The sequence below is a fragment of the Danio rerio genome, chromosome 18 (genome assembly GCF_049306965.1).
Source record: "Danio rerio strain Tuebingen ecotype United States chromosome 18, GRCz12tu, whole genome shotgun sequence".
NCBI lineage: Eukaryota > Metazoa > Chordata > Actinopteri > Cypriniformes > Danionidae > Danio > Danio rerio.
The window spans coordinates 31,488,783-31,504,760 of record NC_133193.1 but is presented as its reverse complement, the minus strand read 5'-3'; the positions used below and the strand labels follow the sequence as shown (position 1 = coordinate 31,504,760).

At 40.6% G+C, this 15,978-nt stretch overlaps 8 non-coding genes across 8 annotated transcripts; all 8 read left to right on the top strand.

The window, feature by feature from the left end:
- The first annotated feature begins 411 nt into the window (after positions 1 to 411).
- LOC141378868 (5S ribosomal RNA) lies at positions 412 to 530 on the top strand. The gene has a single exon (XR_012394386.1). It is a non-coding gene; the product is annotated as a 5S ribosomal RNA (ribosomal RNA).
- A 1,858-nt stretch (positions 531 to 2,388) lies between these two features.
- Positions 2,389 to 2,507, top strand: LOC141378867 (5S ribosomal RNA). Its single transcript, XR_012394385.1, has one exon. It is a non-coding gene; the product is annotated as a 5S ribosomal RNA (ribosomal RNA).
- Positions 2,508 to 4,368: 1,861 nt separating this feature from the next.
- LOC141378866 (5S ribosomal RNA) lies at positions 4,369 to 4,487 on the top strand. Its single transcript, XR_012394384.1, has one exon. It is a non-coding gene; the product is annotated as a 5S ribosomal RNA (ribosomal RNA).
- A 1,877-nt stretch (positions 4,488 to 6,364) lies between these two features.
- On the top strand, positions 6,365 to 6,483 carry LOC141378865 (5S ribosomal RNA). Its single transcript, XR_012394383.1, has one exon. It is a non-coding gene; the product is annotated as a 5S ribosomal RNA (ribosomal RNA).
- A 1,865-nt stretch (positions 6,484 to 8,348) lies between these two features.
- On the top strand, positions 8,349 to 8,467 carry LOC141378864 (5S ribosomal RNA). The gene has a single exon (XR_012394381.1). It is a non-coding gene; the product is annotated as a 5S ribosomal RNA (ribosomal RNA).
- A 1,868-nt stretch (positions 8,468 to 10,335) lies between these two features.
- Positions 10,336 to 10,454, top strand: LOC141378863 (5S ribosomal RNA). Its single transcript, XR_012394380.1, has one exon. It is a non-coding gene; the product is annotated as a 5S ribosomal RNA (ribosomal RNA).
- A 1,864-nt stretch (positions 10,455 to 12,318) lies between these two features.
- Positions 12,319 to 12,437, top strand: LOC141378862 (5S ribosomal RNA). Its single transcript, XR_012394379.1, has one exon. It is a non-coding gene; the product is annotated as a 5S ribosomal RNA (ribosomal RNA).
- A 1,861-nt stretch (positions 12,438 to 14,298) lies between these two features.
- On the top strand, positions 14,299 to 14,417 carry LOC141378857 (5S ribosomal RNA). The gene has a single exon (XR_012394374.1). It is a non-coding gene; the product is annotated as a 5S ribosomal RNA (ribosomal RNA).
- Positions 14,418 to 15,978: the final 1,561 nt, after the last annotated feature.

The window sequence follows — 15,978 nt, the reverse complement described above, 5'->3', positions numbered from 1 at the left end:
ATAATAAATGAATAAATAAATAAATAAATAAATAAATATTTAAATATTTAAATAAATAAATGATTGAATTAATGAATAAATAAATAAATAAATAAATAATGCAGTTGCGAGGGCAAAACGGGGGGGGGGGGGGGTGGGGGGGCGGCAACTCTGAACTAATAAGGTGTCTCTAATGAAGGGGCCGGTAAGCATCTGTACAGAAGTCGTGTGCTGCACAAGTCTGCTTTAAAGTTTTCCAAGCATCGGCCGCTTTTACTTCCGGTAAAATGTTGTCATCGTAAGTTTAAATACTGGCTGACAGATACACACTTGAGAGGACAAGGAGGGTTGTTCCTCCCGGTGTTGTGTCTGTGTGAGCTATTCTGCTCTCGCCGCTGCCTTTTAAATAGCCAGATTTTGACTGCGACCTTCGCTTACGGCCATACCACCCTGAGCACGCCCGATCTCGTCCGATCTCGGAAGCTAAGCAGGGTCGGGCCTGGTTAGTACTTGGATGGGAGACCGCCTGGGAATACCAGGTGCTGTAAGCTTTTGGTTCTCCTTCATTTGTCAGCTAATACACTTCTTCAGCTCCCAGCTTTGCTGCTATCTATAAACTTTCAATTCCATTGCTTCCTATTCGCTTTTCTCTGGGACTTCTGTCCTATTCAGAGCAGCAAGGGAAAGCCCAGCTGTGTCATTTTTTCTTTCCTCCTCCAGGGGGCGATGGAGAGGCTTCTCCCTCTCTCTCTCTCCCCCTCCCTCTCAATAGCAGCACGCACTGAAACTGTCAAGTGCTACAAGCTCCCCAAGCTATAGCCCACGCGGGTTTACAAAGTTTTGGGGGACCCGAAGCCCTTACATACCATTTATTTACAAAAAGTACCCCCACATATTGCAAGCCAACAGTACAGTAGTTTAACCTCACTCACTGGCATGCTCAATGCCATTTTTCACGGTCTACTGATGTGCCTTCACCAAGTGCACATAGATGGATAAAATATTGAGCCTTTTCAAGTCCTACATTTTATTTGTTTTCATTTTTAAATCAATAGCATACAGGGCGTCAGACGGAGGGCCTGTTAATATCATTATATGAATAACTAATTCTTTTGATGACATCATTTACACTGAAAAAAAAAAAAAAATTCCGTAAAAATGCGGTTTTCCGTATTTTGTGATTCATGTTTTTATTAATTCTCCCCCCACCCCGGTTTATTTATGCTTTTGAATTGCATTCTGGGACCTTGAACTTTCTCCCAACAACTTCTAACCTCGAAAAGTACGAAAAAGTGACTTTTATAGACATGGTTATTAGTTGAAAGTGATATATTGTCTGGGTTGTCGTTGTACACGCTACAAAAACAAGCACATGTTATTTTCCATACTTTTTTTTTCTCCCTATACGTTCTAATATTCCAAACTGCAACACCGTCTAGGTTACCTTAAACTGCAGAGTTGAATTTTAAACATCAAAAGTCGACAGAGCAGAGATCAGGGTCCCGTGATGCAATTCACAACCATAAATTAACGGGAAACACTTGTGAATCACAACATATTGTGAATTGACAGTTTGTTTGTTTTTTTCATACTTTGCACAGTTGCTCCGTTAAAAAGCCGAAAAACTCTGTTAAAAGGCCATCAAAAAATGTTGTGATGCCTTTTACCCAGTATCAAAATAGAACTTTGCTCATTTCACACACAAAAATCGCCGGCGGCCCGAGACTATTTTGCAAATTCGTTAAATGGTGATGGACTTTCATTGCTTATGATTAAACTCTGGCCCCTGACCCTTTTTACGAGCGGTCAGGTGTGCAAAATTAGCAATCTGTAACATGACAAACATGACCTTTGTTGTAGAGAAAAACAGCACTCACGTTCATGTTTAGTCACATCTCCGGATTGTTTGTGTTCACGGAGTTTCTCTGTCCAGCGTTCATTGGAGCTTTAAGTCCAGATATTTGGATAAAAGTTGGTATGTTGTGCATGCCACAAACATAAAAATAATAAATGAATAAATAAATAAATAAATAAATAAATATTTAAATATTTAAATAAATAAATGATTGAATTAATGAATAAATAAATAAATAAATAATGCAGTTGCGAGGGCAAAACGGGGGGGGGGGGGGGGGGGGGGCGGCAACTCTGAACTAATAAGGTGTCTCTAATGAAGGGGCCGGTAAGCATCTGTACAGAAGTCGTGTGCTGCACAAGTCTGCTTTAAAGTTTTCCAAGCATCGGCCGCTTTTACTTCCGGTAAAATGTTGTCATCGTAAGTTTAAATACTGGCTGACAGATACACACTTGAGAGGACAAGGAGGGTTGTTCCTCCCGGTGTTGTGTCTGTGTGAGCTATTCTGCTCTCGCCGCTGCCTTTTAAATAGCCAGATTTTGACTGCGACCTTCGCTTACGGCCATACCACCCTGAGCACGCCCGATCTCGTCCGATCTCGGAAGCTAAGCAGGGTCGGGCCTGGTTAGTACTTGGATGGGAGACCGCCTGGGAATACCAGGTGCTGTAAGCTTTTGGTTCTCCTTCATTTGTCAGCTAATACACTTCTTCAGCTCCCAGCTTTGCTGCTATCTATAAACTTTCAATTCCATTGCTTCCTATTCGCTTTTCTCTGGGACTTCTGTCCTATTCAGAGCAGCAAGGGAAAGCCCAGCTGTGTCATTTTTTCTTTCCTCCTCCAGGGGGCGATGGAGAGGCTTCTCCCTCTCTCTCTCTCCCCCTCCCTCTCAATAGCAGCACGCACTGGAACTGTCAAGTGCTACAAGCTCCCCAAGCTATAGCCCACGCGGGTTTACAAAGTTTTGGGGGACCCGAAGCCCTTACATACCATTTATTTACAAAAAGTACCCCCACATATTGCAAGCCAACAGTACAGTAGTTTAACCTCACTCACTGGCATGCTCAATGCCATTTTTCACGGTCTACTGATGTGCCTTCACCAAGTGCACATAGATGGATAAAATATTGAGCCTTTTCAAGTCCTACATTTTATTTGTTTTCATTTTTAAATCAATAGCATACAGGGCGTCAGACGGAGGGCCTGTTAATATCATTATATGAATAACTAATTCTTTTGATGACATCATTTACACTGAAAAAAAAAAAAATTCCGTAAAAATGCGGTTTTCCGTATTTTGTGATTCATGTTTTTATTAATTCTCCCCCCACCCCGGTTTATTTATGCTTTTGAATTGCATTCTGGGACCTTGAACTTTCTCCCAACAACTTCTAACCTCGAAAAGTACGAAAAAGTGACTTTTATAGACATGGTTATTAGTTGAAAGTGATATATTGTCTGGGTTGTCGTTGTACACGCTACAAAAACAAGCACATGTTATTTTCCATACTTTTTTTTTCTCCCTATACGTTCTAATATTCCAAACTGCAACACCGTCTAGGTTACCTTAAACTGCAGAGTTGAATTTTAAACATCAAAAGTCGACAGAGCAGAGATCAGGGTCCCGTGATGCAATTCACAACCATAAATTAACGGGAAACACTTGTGAATCACAACATATTGTGAATTGACAGTTTGTTTGTTTTTTTCATACTTTGCACAGTTGCTCCGTTAAAAAGCCGAAAAACTCTGTTAAAAGGCCATCAAAAAATGTTGTGATGCCTTTTACCCAGTATCAAAATAGAACTTTGCTCATTTCACACACAAAAATCGCCGGCGGCCCGAGACTATTTTGCAAATTCGTTAAATGGTGATGGACTTTCATTGCTTATGATTAAACTCTGGCCCCTGACCCTTTTTACGAGCGGTCAGGTGTGCAAAATTAGCAATCTGTAACATGACAAACATGACCTTTGTTGTAGAGAAAAACAGCACTCACGTTCATGTTTAGTCACATCTCCGGATTGTTTGTGTTCACGGAGTTTCTCTGTCCAGCGTTCATTGGAGCTTTAAGTCCAGATATTTGGATAAAAGTTGGTATGTTGTGCATGCCACAAACATAAAAATAATAAATGAATAAATAAATAAATAAATAAATAAATATTTAAATATTTAAATAAATAAATGATTGAATTAATGAATAAATAAATAAATAAATAAATAATGCAGTTGCGAGGGCAAAACGGGGGGGGGGGGGGGTGGGGGGGCGGCAACTCTGAACTAATAAGGTGTCTCTAATGAAGGGGCCGGTAAGCATCTGTACAGAAGTCGTGTGCTGCACAAGTCTGCTTTAAAGTTTTCCAAGCATCGGCCGCTTTTACTTCCGGTAAAATGTTGTCATCGTAAGTTTAAATACTGGCTGACAGATACACACTTGAGAGGACAAGGAGGGTTGTTCCTCCCGGTGTTGTGTCTGTGTGAGCTATTCTGCTCTCGCCGCTGCCTTTTAAATAGCCAGATTTTGACTGCGACCTTCGCTTACGGCCATACCACCCTGAGCACGCCCGATCTCGTCCGATCTCGGAAGCTAAGCAGGGTCGGGCCTGGTTAGTACTTGGATGGGAGACCGCCTGGGAATACCAGGTGCTGTAAGCTTTTGGTTCTCCTTCATTTGTCAGCTAATACACTTCTTCAGCTCCCAGCTTTGCTGCTATCTATAAACTTTCAATTCCATTGCTTCCTATTCGCTTTTCTCTGGGACTTCTGTCCTATTCAGAGCAGCAAGGGAAAGCCCAGCTGTGTCATTTTTTCTTTCCTCCTCCAGGGGGCGATGGAGAGGCTTCTCCCTCTCTCTCTCTCCCCCTCCCTCTCAATAGCAGCACGCACTGAAACTGTCAAGTGCTACAAGCTCCCCAAGCTATAGCCCACGCGGGTTTACAAAGTTTTGGGGGACCCGAAGCCCTTACATACCATTTATTTACAAAAAGTACCCCCACATATTGCAAGCCAACAGTACAGTAGTTTAACCTCACTCACTGGCATGCTCAATGCCATTTTTCACGGTCTACTGATGTGCCTTCACCAAGTGCACATAGATGGATAAAATATTGAGCCTTTTCAAGTCCTACATTTTATTTGTTTTCATTTTTAAATCAATAGCATACAGGGCGTCAGACGGAGGGCCTGTTAATATCATTATATGAATAACTAATTCTTTTGATGACATCATTTACACTGAAAAAAAAAAAAAAATTCCGTAAAAATGCGGTTTTCCGTATTTTGTGATTCATGTTTTTATTAATTCTCCCCCCACCCCGGTTTATTTATGCTTTTGAATTGCATTCTGGGACCTTGAACTTTCTCCCAACAACTTCTAACCTCGAAAAGTACGAAAAAGTGACTTTTATAGACATGGTTATTAGTTGAAAGTGATATATTGTCTGGGTTGTCGTTGTACACGCTACAAAAACAAGCACATGTTATTTTCCATACTTTTTTTTTCTCCCTATACGTTCTAATATTCCAAACTGCAACACCGTCTAGGTTACCTTAAACTGCAGAGTTGAATTTTAAACATCAAAAGTCGACAGAGCAGAGATCAGGGTCCCGTGATGCAATTCACAACCATAAATTAACGGGAAACACTTGTGAATCACAACATATTGTGAATTGACAGTTTGTTTGTTTTTTTCATACTTTGCACAGTTGCTCCGTTAAAAAGCCGAAAAACTCTGTTAAAAGGCCATCAAAAAATGTTGTGATGCCTTTTACCCAGTATCAAAATAGAACTTTGCTCATTTCACACACAAAAATCGCCGGCGGCCCGAGACTATTTTGCAAATTCGTTAAATGGTGATGGACTTTCATTGCTTATGATTAAACTCTGGCCCCTGACCCTTTTTACGAGCGGTCAGGTGTGCAAAATTAGCAATCTGTAACATGACAAACATGACCTTTGTTGTAGAGAAAAACAGCACTCACGTTCATGTTTAGTCACATCTCCGGATTGTTTGTGTTCACGGAGTTTCTCTGTCCAGCGTTCATTGGAGCTTTAAGTCCAGATATTTGGATAAAAGTTGGTATGTTGTGCATGCCACAAACATAAAAATAATAAATGAATAAATAAATAAATAAATAAATAAATAAATAAATAAATATTTAAATATTTAAATAAATAAATGATTGAATTAATGAATAAATAAATAAATAAATAAATAAATAATGCAGTTGCGAGGGCAAAACGGGGGGGGGGGGGGGGGGGGGCGGCAACTCTGAACTAATAAGGTGTCTCTAATGAAGGGGCCGGTAAGCATCTGTACAGAAGTCGTGTGCTGCACAAGTCTGCTTTAAAGTTTTCCAAGCATCGGCCGCTTTTACTTCCGGTAAAATGTTGTCATCGTAAGTTTAAATACTGGCTGACAGATACACACTTGAGAGGACAAGGAGGGTTGTTCCTCCCGGTGTTGTGTCTGTGTGAGCTATTCTGCTCTCGCCGCTGCCTTTTAAATAGCCAGATTTTGACTGCGACCTTCGCTTACGGCCATACCACCCTGAGCACGCCCGATCTCGTCCGATCTCGGAAGCTAAGCAGGGTCGGGCCTGGTTAGTACTTGGATGGGAGACCGCCTGGGAATACCAGGTGCTGTAAGCTTTTGGTTCTCCTTCATTTGTCAGCTAATACACTTCTTCAGCTCCCAGCTTTGCTGCTATCTATAAACTTTCAATTCCATTGCTTCCTATTCGCTTTTCTCTGGGACTTCTGTCCTATTCAGAGCAGCAAGGGAAAGCCCAGCTGTGTCATTTTTTCTTTCCTCCTCCAGGGGGCGATGGAGAGGCTTCTCCCTCTCTCTCTCTCCCCCTCCCTCTCAATAGCAGCACGCACTGAAACTGTCAAGTGCTACAAGCTCCCCAAGCTATAGCCCACGCGGGTTTACAAAGTTTTGGGGGACCCGAAGCCCTTACATACCATTTATTTACAAAAAGTACCCCCGCATATTGCAAGCCAACAGTACAGTAGTTTAACCTCACTCACTGGCATGCTCAATGCCATTTTTCACGGTCTACTGATGTGCCTTCACCAAGTGCACATAGATGGATAAAATATTGAGCCTTTTCAAGTCCTACATTTTATTTGTTTTCATTTTTAAATCAATAGCATACAGGGCGTCAGACGGAGGGCCTGTTAATATCATTATATGAATAACTAATTCTTTTGATGACATCATTTACACTGAAAAAAAAAAAAAATTCCGTAAAAATGCGGTTTTCCGTATTTTGTGATTCATGTTTTTATTAATTCTCCCCCCACCCCGGTTTATTTATGCTTTTGAATTGCATTCTGGGACCTTGAACTTTCTCCCAACAACTTCTAACCTCGAAAAGTACGAAAAAGTGACTTTTATAGACATGGTTATTAGTTGAAAGTGATATATTGTCTGGGTTGTCGTTGTACACGCTACAAAAACAAGCACATGTTATTTTCCATACTTTTTTTTTCTCCCTATACGTTCTAATATTCCAAACTGCAACACCGTCTAGGTTACCTTAAACTGCAGAGTTGAATTTTAAACATCAAAAGTCGACAGAGCAGAGATCAGGGTCCCGTGATGCAATTCACAACCATAAATTAACGGGAAACACTTGTGAATCACAACATATTGTGAATTGACAGTTTGTTTGTTTTTTTCATACTTTGCACAGTTGCTCCGTTAAAAAGCCGAAAAACTCTGTTAAAAGGCCATCAAAAAATGTTGTGATGCCTTTTACCCAGTATCAAAATAGAACTTTGCTCATTTCACACACAAAAATCGCCGGCGGCCCGAGACTATTTTGCAAATTCGTTAAATGGTGATGGACTTTCATTGCTTATGATTAAACTCTGGCCCCTGACCCTTTTTACGAGCGGTCAGGTGTGCAAAATTAGCAATCTGTAACATGACAAACATGACCTTTGTTGTAGAGAAAAACAGCACTCACGTTCATGTTTAGTCACATCTCCGGATTGTTTGTGTTCACGGAGTTTCTCTGTCCAGCGTTCATTGGAGCTTTAAGTCCAGATATTTGGATAAAAGTTGGTATGTTGTGCATGCCACAAACATAAAAATAATAAATGAATAAATAAATAAATAAATAAATAAATAAATATTTAAATATTTAAATAAATAAATGATTGAATTAATGAATAAATAAATAAATAAATAAATAAATAATGCAGTTGCGAGGGCAAAACGGGGGGGGGGGGGGGGGGCGGCAACTCTGAACTAATAAGGTGTCTCTAATGAAGGGGCCGGTAAGCATCTGTACAGAAGTCGTGTGCTGCACAAGTCTGCTTTAAAGTTTTCCAAGCATCGGCCGCTTTTACTTCCGGTAAAATGTTGTCATCGTAAGTTTAAATACTGGCTGACAGATACACACTTGAGAGGACAAGGAGGGTTGTTCCTCCCGGTGTTGTGTCTGTGTGAGCTATTCTGCTCTCGCCGCTGCCTTTTAAATAGCCAGATTTTGACTGCGACCTTCGCTTACGGCCATACCACCCTGAGCACGCCCGATCTCGTCCGATCTCGGAAGCTAAGCAGGGTCGGGCCTGGTTAGTACTTGGATGGGAGACCGCCTGGGAATACCAGGTGCTGTAAGCTTTTGGTTCTCCTTCATTTGTCAGCTAATACACTTCTTCAGCTCCCAGCTTTGCTGCTATCTATAAACTTTCAATTCCATTGCTTCCTATTCGCTTTTCTCTGGGACTTCTGTCCTATTCAGAGCAGCAAGGGAAAGCCCAGCTGTGTCATTTTTTCTTTCCTCCTCCAGGGGGCGATGGAGAGGCTTCTCCCTCTCTCTCTCTCCCCCTCCCTCTCAATAGCAGCACGCACTGAAACTGTCAAGTGCTACAAGCTCCCCAAGCTATAGCCCACGCGGGTTTACAAAGTTTTGGGGGACCCGAAGCCCTTACATACCATTTATTTACAAAAAGTACCCCCGCATATTGCAAGCCAACAGTACAGTAGTTTAACCTCACTCACTGGCATGCTCAATGCCATTTTTCACGGTCTACTGATGTGCCTTCACCAAGTGCACATAGATGGATAAAATATTGAGCCTTTTCAAGTCCTACATTTTATTTGTTTTCATTTTTAAATCAATAGCATACAGGGCGTCAGACGGAGGGCCTGTTAATATCATTATATGAATAACTAATTCTTTTGATGACATCATTTACACTGAAAAAAAAAAAAAATTCCGTAAAAATGCGGTTTTCCGTATTTTGTGATTCATGTTTTTATTAATTCTCCCCCCACCCCTGTTTATTTATGCTTTTGAATTGCATTCTGGGACCTTGAACTTTCTCCCAACAACTTCTAACCTCGAAAAGTACGAAAAAGTGACTTTTATAGACATGGTTATTAGTTGAAAGTGATATATTGTCTGGGTTGTCGTTGTACACGCTACAAAAACAAGCACATGTTATTTTCCATACTTTTTTTTTCTCCCTATACGTTCTAATATTCCAAACTGCAACACCGTCTAGGTTACCTTAAACTGCAGAGTTGAATTTTAAACATCAAAAGTCGACAGAGCAGAGATCAGGGTCCCGTGATGCAATTCACAACCATAAATTAACGGGAAACACTTGTGAATCACAACATATTGTGAATTGACAGTTTGTTTGTTTTTTTCATACTTTGCACAGTTGCTCCGTTAAAAAGCCGAAAAACTCTGTTAAAAGGCCATCAAAAAATGTTGTGATGCCTTTTACCCAGTATCAAAATAGAACTTTGCTCATTTCACACACAAAAATCGCCGGCGGCCCGAGACTATTTTGCAAATTCGTTAAATGGTGATGGACTTTCATTGCTTATGATTAAACTCTGGCCCCTGACCCTTTTTACGAGCGGTCAGGTGTGCAAAATTAGCAATCTGTAACATGACAAACATGACCTTTGTTGTAGAGAAAAACAGCACTCACGTTCATGTTTAGTCACATCTCCGGATTGTTTGTGTTCACGGAGTTTCTCTGTCCAGCGTTCATTGGAGCTTTAAGTCCAGATATTTGGATAAAAGTTGGTATGTTGTGCATGCCACAAACATAAAAATAATAAATGAATAAATAAATAAATAAATAAATAAATAAATATTTAAATATTTAAATAAATAAATGATTGAATTAATGAATAAATAAATAAATAAATAAATAAATAATGCAGTTGCGAGGGCAAAACGGGGGGGGGGGGGGGGGGGGGCGGCAACTCTGAACTAATAAGGTGTCTCTAATGAAGGGGCCGGTAAGCATCTGTACAGAAGTCGTGTGCTGCACAAGTCTGCTTTAAAGTTTTCCAAGCATCGGCCGCTTTTACTTCCGGTAAAATGTTGTCATCGTAAGTTTAAATACTGGCTGACAGATACACACTTGAGAGGACAAGGAGGGTTGTTCCTCCCGGTGTTGTGTCTGTGTGAGCTATTCTGCTCTCGCCGCTGCCTTTTAAATAGCCAGATTTTGACTGCGACCTTCGCTTACGGCCATACCACCCTGAGCACGCCCGATCTCGTCCGATCTCGGAAGCTAAGCAGGGTCGGGCCTGGTTAGTACTTGGATGGGAGACCGCCTGGGAATACCAGGTGCTGTAAGCTTTTGGTTCTCCTTCATTTGTCAGCTAATACACTTCTTCAGCTCCCAGCTTTGCTGCTATCTATAAACTTTCAATTCCATTGCTTCCTATTCGCTTTTCTCTGGGACTTCTGTCCTATTCAGAGCAGCAAGGGAAAGCCCAGCTGTGTCATTTTTTCTTTCCTCCTCCAGGGGGCGATGGAGAGGCTTCTCCCTCTCTCTCTCTCCCCCTCCCTCTCAATAGCAGCACGCACTGAAACTGTCAAGTGCTACAAGCTCCCCAAGCTATAGCCCACGCGGGTTTACAAAGTTTTGGGGGACCCGAAGCCCTTACATACCATTTATTTACAAAAAGTACCCCCGCATATTGCAAGCCAACAGTACAGTAGTTTAACCTCACTCACTGGCATGCTCAATGCCATTTTTCACGGTCTACTGATGTGCCTTCACCAAGTGCACATAGATGGATAAAATATTGAGCCTTTTCAAGTCCTACATTTTATTTGTTTTCATTTTTAAATCAATAGCATACAGGGCGTCAGACGGAGGGCCTGTTAATATCATTATATGAATAACTAATTCTTTTGATGACATCATTTACACTGAAAAAAAAAAAAAATTCCGTAAAAATGCGGTTTTCCGTATTTTGTGATTCATGTTTTTATTAATTCTCCCCCCACCCCTGTTTATTTATGCTTTTGAATTGCATTCTGGGACCTTGAACTTTCTCCCAACAACTTCTAACCTCGAAAAGTACGAAAAAGTGACTTTTATAGACATGGTTATTAGTTGAAAGTGATATATTGTCTGGGTTGTCGTTGTACACGCTACAAAAACAAGCACATGTTATTTTCCATACTTTTTTTTTCTCCCTATACGTTCTAATATTCCAAACTGCAACACCGTCTAGGTTACCTTAAACTGCAGAGTTGAATTTTAAACATCAAAAGTCGACAGAGCAGAGATCAGGGTCCCGTGATGCAATTCACAACCATAAATTAACGGGAAACACTTGTGAATCACAACATATTGTGAATTGACAGTTTGTTTGTTTTTTTCATACTTTGCACAGTTGCTCCGTTAAAAAGCCGAAAAACTCTGTTAAAAGGCCATCAAAAAATGTTGTGATGCCTTTTACCCAGTATCAAAATAGAACTTTGCTCATTTCACACACAAAAATCGCCGGCGGCCCGAGACTATTTTGCAAATTCGTTAAATGGTGATGGACTTTCATTGCTTATGATTAAACTCTGGCCCCTGACCCTTTTTACGAGCGGTCAGGTGTGCAAAATTAGCAATCTGTAACATGACAAACATGACCTTTGTTGTAGAGAAAAACAGCACTCACGTTCATGTTTAGTCACATCTCCGGATTGTTTGTGTTCACGGAGTTTCTCTGTCCAGCGTTCATTGGAGCTTTAAGTCCAGATATTTGGATAAAAGTTGGTATGTTGTGCATGCCACAAACATAAAAATAATAAATGAATAAATAAATAAATAAATAAATAAATAAATATTTAAATATTTAAATAAATAAATGATTGAATTAATGAATAAATAAATAAATAAATAAATAAATAATGCAGTTGCGAGGGCAAAACGGGGGGGGGGGGGGGGGCGGCAACTCTGAACTAATAAGGTGTCTCTAATGAAGGGGCCGGTAAGCATCTGTACAGAAGTCGTGTGCTGCACAAGTCTGCTTTAAAGTTTTCCAAGCATCGGCCGCTTTTACTTCCGGTAAAATGTTGTCATCGTAAGTTTAAATACTGGCTGACAGATACACACTTGAGAGGACAAGGAGGGTTGTTCCTCCCGGTGTTGTGTCTGTGTGAGCTATTCTGCTCTCGCCGCTGCCTTTTAAATAGCCAGATTTTGACTGCGACCTTCGCTTACGGCCATACCACCCTGAGCACGCCCGATCTCGTCCGATCTCGGAAGCTAAGCAGGGTCGGGCCTGGTTAGTACTTGGATGGGAGACCGCCTGGGAATACCAGGTGCTGTAAGCTTTTGGTTCTCCTTCATTTGTCAGCTAATACACTTCTTCAGCTCCCAGCTTTGCTGCTATCTATAAACTTTCAATTCCATTGCTTCCTATTCGCTTTTCTCTGGGACTTCTGTCCTATTCAGAGCAGCAAGGGAAAGCCCAGCTGTGTCATTTTTTCTTTCCTCCTCCAGGGGGCGATGGAGAGGCTTCTCCCTCTCTCTCTCTCCCCCTCCCTCTCAATAGCAGCACGCACTGGAACTGTCAAGTGCTACAAGCTCCCCAAGCTATAGCCCACGCGGGTTTACAAAGTTTTGGGGGACCCGAAGCCCTTACATACCATTTATTTACAAAAAGTACCCCCACATATTGCAAGCCAACAGTACAGTAGTTTAACCTCACTCACTGGCATGCTCAATGCCATTTTTCACGGTCTACTGATGTGCCTTCACCAAGTGCACATAGATGGATAAAATATTGAGCCTTTTCAAGTCCTACATTTTATTTGTTTTCATTTTTAAATCAATAGCATACAGGGCGTCAGACGGAGGGCCTGTTAATATCATTATATGAATAACTAATTCTTTTGATGACATCATTTACACTGAAAAAAAAAAAAAATTCCGTAAAAATGCGGTTTTCCGTATTTTGTGATTCATGTTTTTATTAATTCTCCCCCCACCCCGGTTTATTTATGCTTTTGAATTGCATTCTGGGACCTTGAACTTTCTCCCAACAACTTCTAACCTCGAAAAGTACGAAAAAGTGACTTTTATAGACATGGTTATTAGTTGAAAGTGATATATTGTCTGGGTTGTCGTTGTACACGCTACAAAAACAAGCACATGTTATTTTCCATACTTTTTTTTTCTCCCTATACGTTCTAATATTCCAAACTGCAACACCGTCTAGGTTACCTTAAACTGCAGAGTTGAATTTTAAACATCAAAAGTCGACAGAGCAGAGATCAGGGTCCCGTGATGCAATTCACAACCATAAATTAACGGGAAACACTTGTGAATCACAACATATTGTGAATTGACAGTTTGTTTGTTTTTTTCATACTTTGCACAGTTGCTCCGTTAAAAAGCCGAAAAACTCTGTTAAAAGGCCATCAAAAAATGTTGTGATGCCTTTTACCCAGTATCAAAATAGAACTTTGCTCATTTCACACACAAAAATCGCCGGCGGCCCGAGACTATTTTGCAAATTCGTTAAATGGTGATGGACTTTCATTGCTTATGATTAAACTCTGGCCCCTGACCCTTTTTACGAGCGGTCAGGTGTGCAAAATTAGCAATCTGTAACATGACAAACATGACCTTTGTTGTAGAGAAAAACAGCACTCACGTTCATGTTTAGTCACATCTCCGGATTGTTTGTGTTCACGGAGTTTCTCTGTCCAGCGTTCATTGGAGCTTTAAGTCCAGATATTTGGATAAAAGTTGGTATGTTGTGCATGCCACAAACATAAAAATAATAAATGAATAAATAAATAAATAAATAAATAAATATTTAAATATTTAAATAAATAAATGATTGAATTAATGAATAAATAAATAAATAAATAAATAATGCAGTTGCGAGGGCAAAACGGGGGGGGGGGGGGGGGGGGGGGGGCAACTCTGAACTAATAAGGTGTCTCTAATGAAGGGGCCGGTAAGCATCTGTACAGAAGTCGTGTGCTGCACAAGTCTGCTTTAAAGTTTTCCAAGCATCGGCCGCTTTTACTTCCGGTAAAATGTTGTCATCGTAAGTTTAAATACTGGCTGACAGATACACACTTGAGAGGACAAGGAGGGTTGTTCCTCCCGGTGTTGTGTCTGTGTGAGCTATTCTGCTCTCGCCGCTGCCTTTTAAATAGCCAGATTTTGACTACGATCTTCGCTTACGGCCATACCACCCTGAGCACGCCCGATCTCGTCCGATCTCGGAAGCTAAGCAGGGTCGGGCCTGGTTAGTACTTGGATGGGAGACCGCCTGGGAATACCAGGTGCTGTAAGCTTTTGGTTCTCCTTCATTTGTCAGCTAATACACTTCTTCAGCTCCCAGCTTTGCTGCTATCTATAAACTTTCAATTCCATTGCTTCCTATTCGCTTTTCTCTGGGACTTCTGTCCTATTCAGAGCAGCAAGGGAAAGCCCAGCTGTGTCATTTTTTCTTTCCTCCTCCAGGGGGCGATGGAGAGGCTTCTCCCTCTCTCTCTCTCCCCCTCCCTCTCAATAGCAGCACGCACTGAAACTGTCAAGTGCTACAAGCTCCCCAAGCTATAGCCCACGCGGGTTTACAAAGTTTTGGGGGACCCGAAGCCCTTACATACCATTTATTTACAAAAAGTACCCCCACATATTGCAAGCCAACAGTACAGTAGTTTAACCTCACTCACTGGCATGCTCAATGCCATTTTTCACGGTCTACTGATGTGCCTTCACCAAGTGCACATAGATGGATAAAATATTGAGCCTTTTCAAGTCCTACATTTTATTTGTTTTCATTTTTAAATCAATAGCATACAGGGCGTCAGACGGAGGGCCTGTTAATATCATTATATGAATAACTAATTCTTTTGATGACATCATTTACACTGAAAAAAAAAAAAAAATTCCGTAAAAATGCGGTTTTCCGTATTTTGTGATTCATGTTTTTATTAATTCTCCCCCCACCCCGGTTTATTTATGCTTTTGAATTGCATTCTGGGACCTTGAACTTTCTCCCAACAACTTCTAACCTCGAAAAGTACGAAAAAGTGACTTTTATAGACATGGTTATTAGTTGAAAGTGATATATTGTCTGGGTTGTCGTTGTACACGCTACAAAAACAAGCACATGTTATTTTCCATACTTTTTTTTTCTCCCTATACGTTCTAATATTCCAAACTGCAACACCGTCTAGGTTACCTTAAACTGCAGAGTTGAATTTTAAACATCAAAAGTCGACAGAGCAGAGATCAGGGTCCCGTGATGCAATTCACAACCATAAATTAACGGGAAACACTTGTGAATCACAACATATTGTGAATTGACAGTTTGTTTGTTTTTTTCATACTTTGCACAGTTGCTCCGTTAAAAAGCCGAAAAACTCTGTTAAAAGGCCATCAAAAAATGTTGTGATGCCTTTTACCCAGTATCAAAATAGAACTTTGCTCATTTCACACACAAAAATCGCCGGCGGCCCGAGACTATTTTGCAAATTCGTTAAATGGTGATGGACTTTCATTGCTTATGATTAAACTCTGGCCCCTGACCCTTTTTACGAGCGGTCAGGTGTGCAAAATTAGCAATCTGTAACATGACAAACATGACCTTTGTTGTAGAGAAAAACAGCACTCACGTTCATGTTTAGTCACATCTCCGGATTGTTTGTGTTCACGGAGTTTCTCTGTCCAGCGTTCATTGGAGCTTTAAGTCCAGATATTTGGATAAAAGTTGGTATGTTGTGCATGCCACAAACATAAAAATAATAAATGAATAAATAAATAAATAAATAAATAAATAAATATTTAAATATTTAAATAAATAAATGATTGAATTAATGAATAAATAAATAAATAAATAAATAAATAATG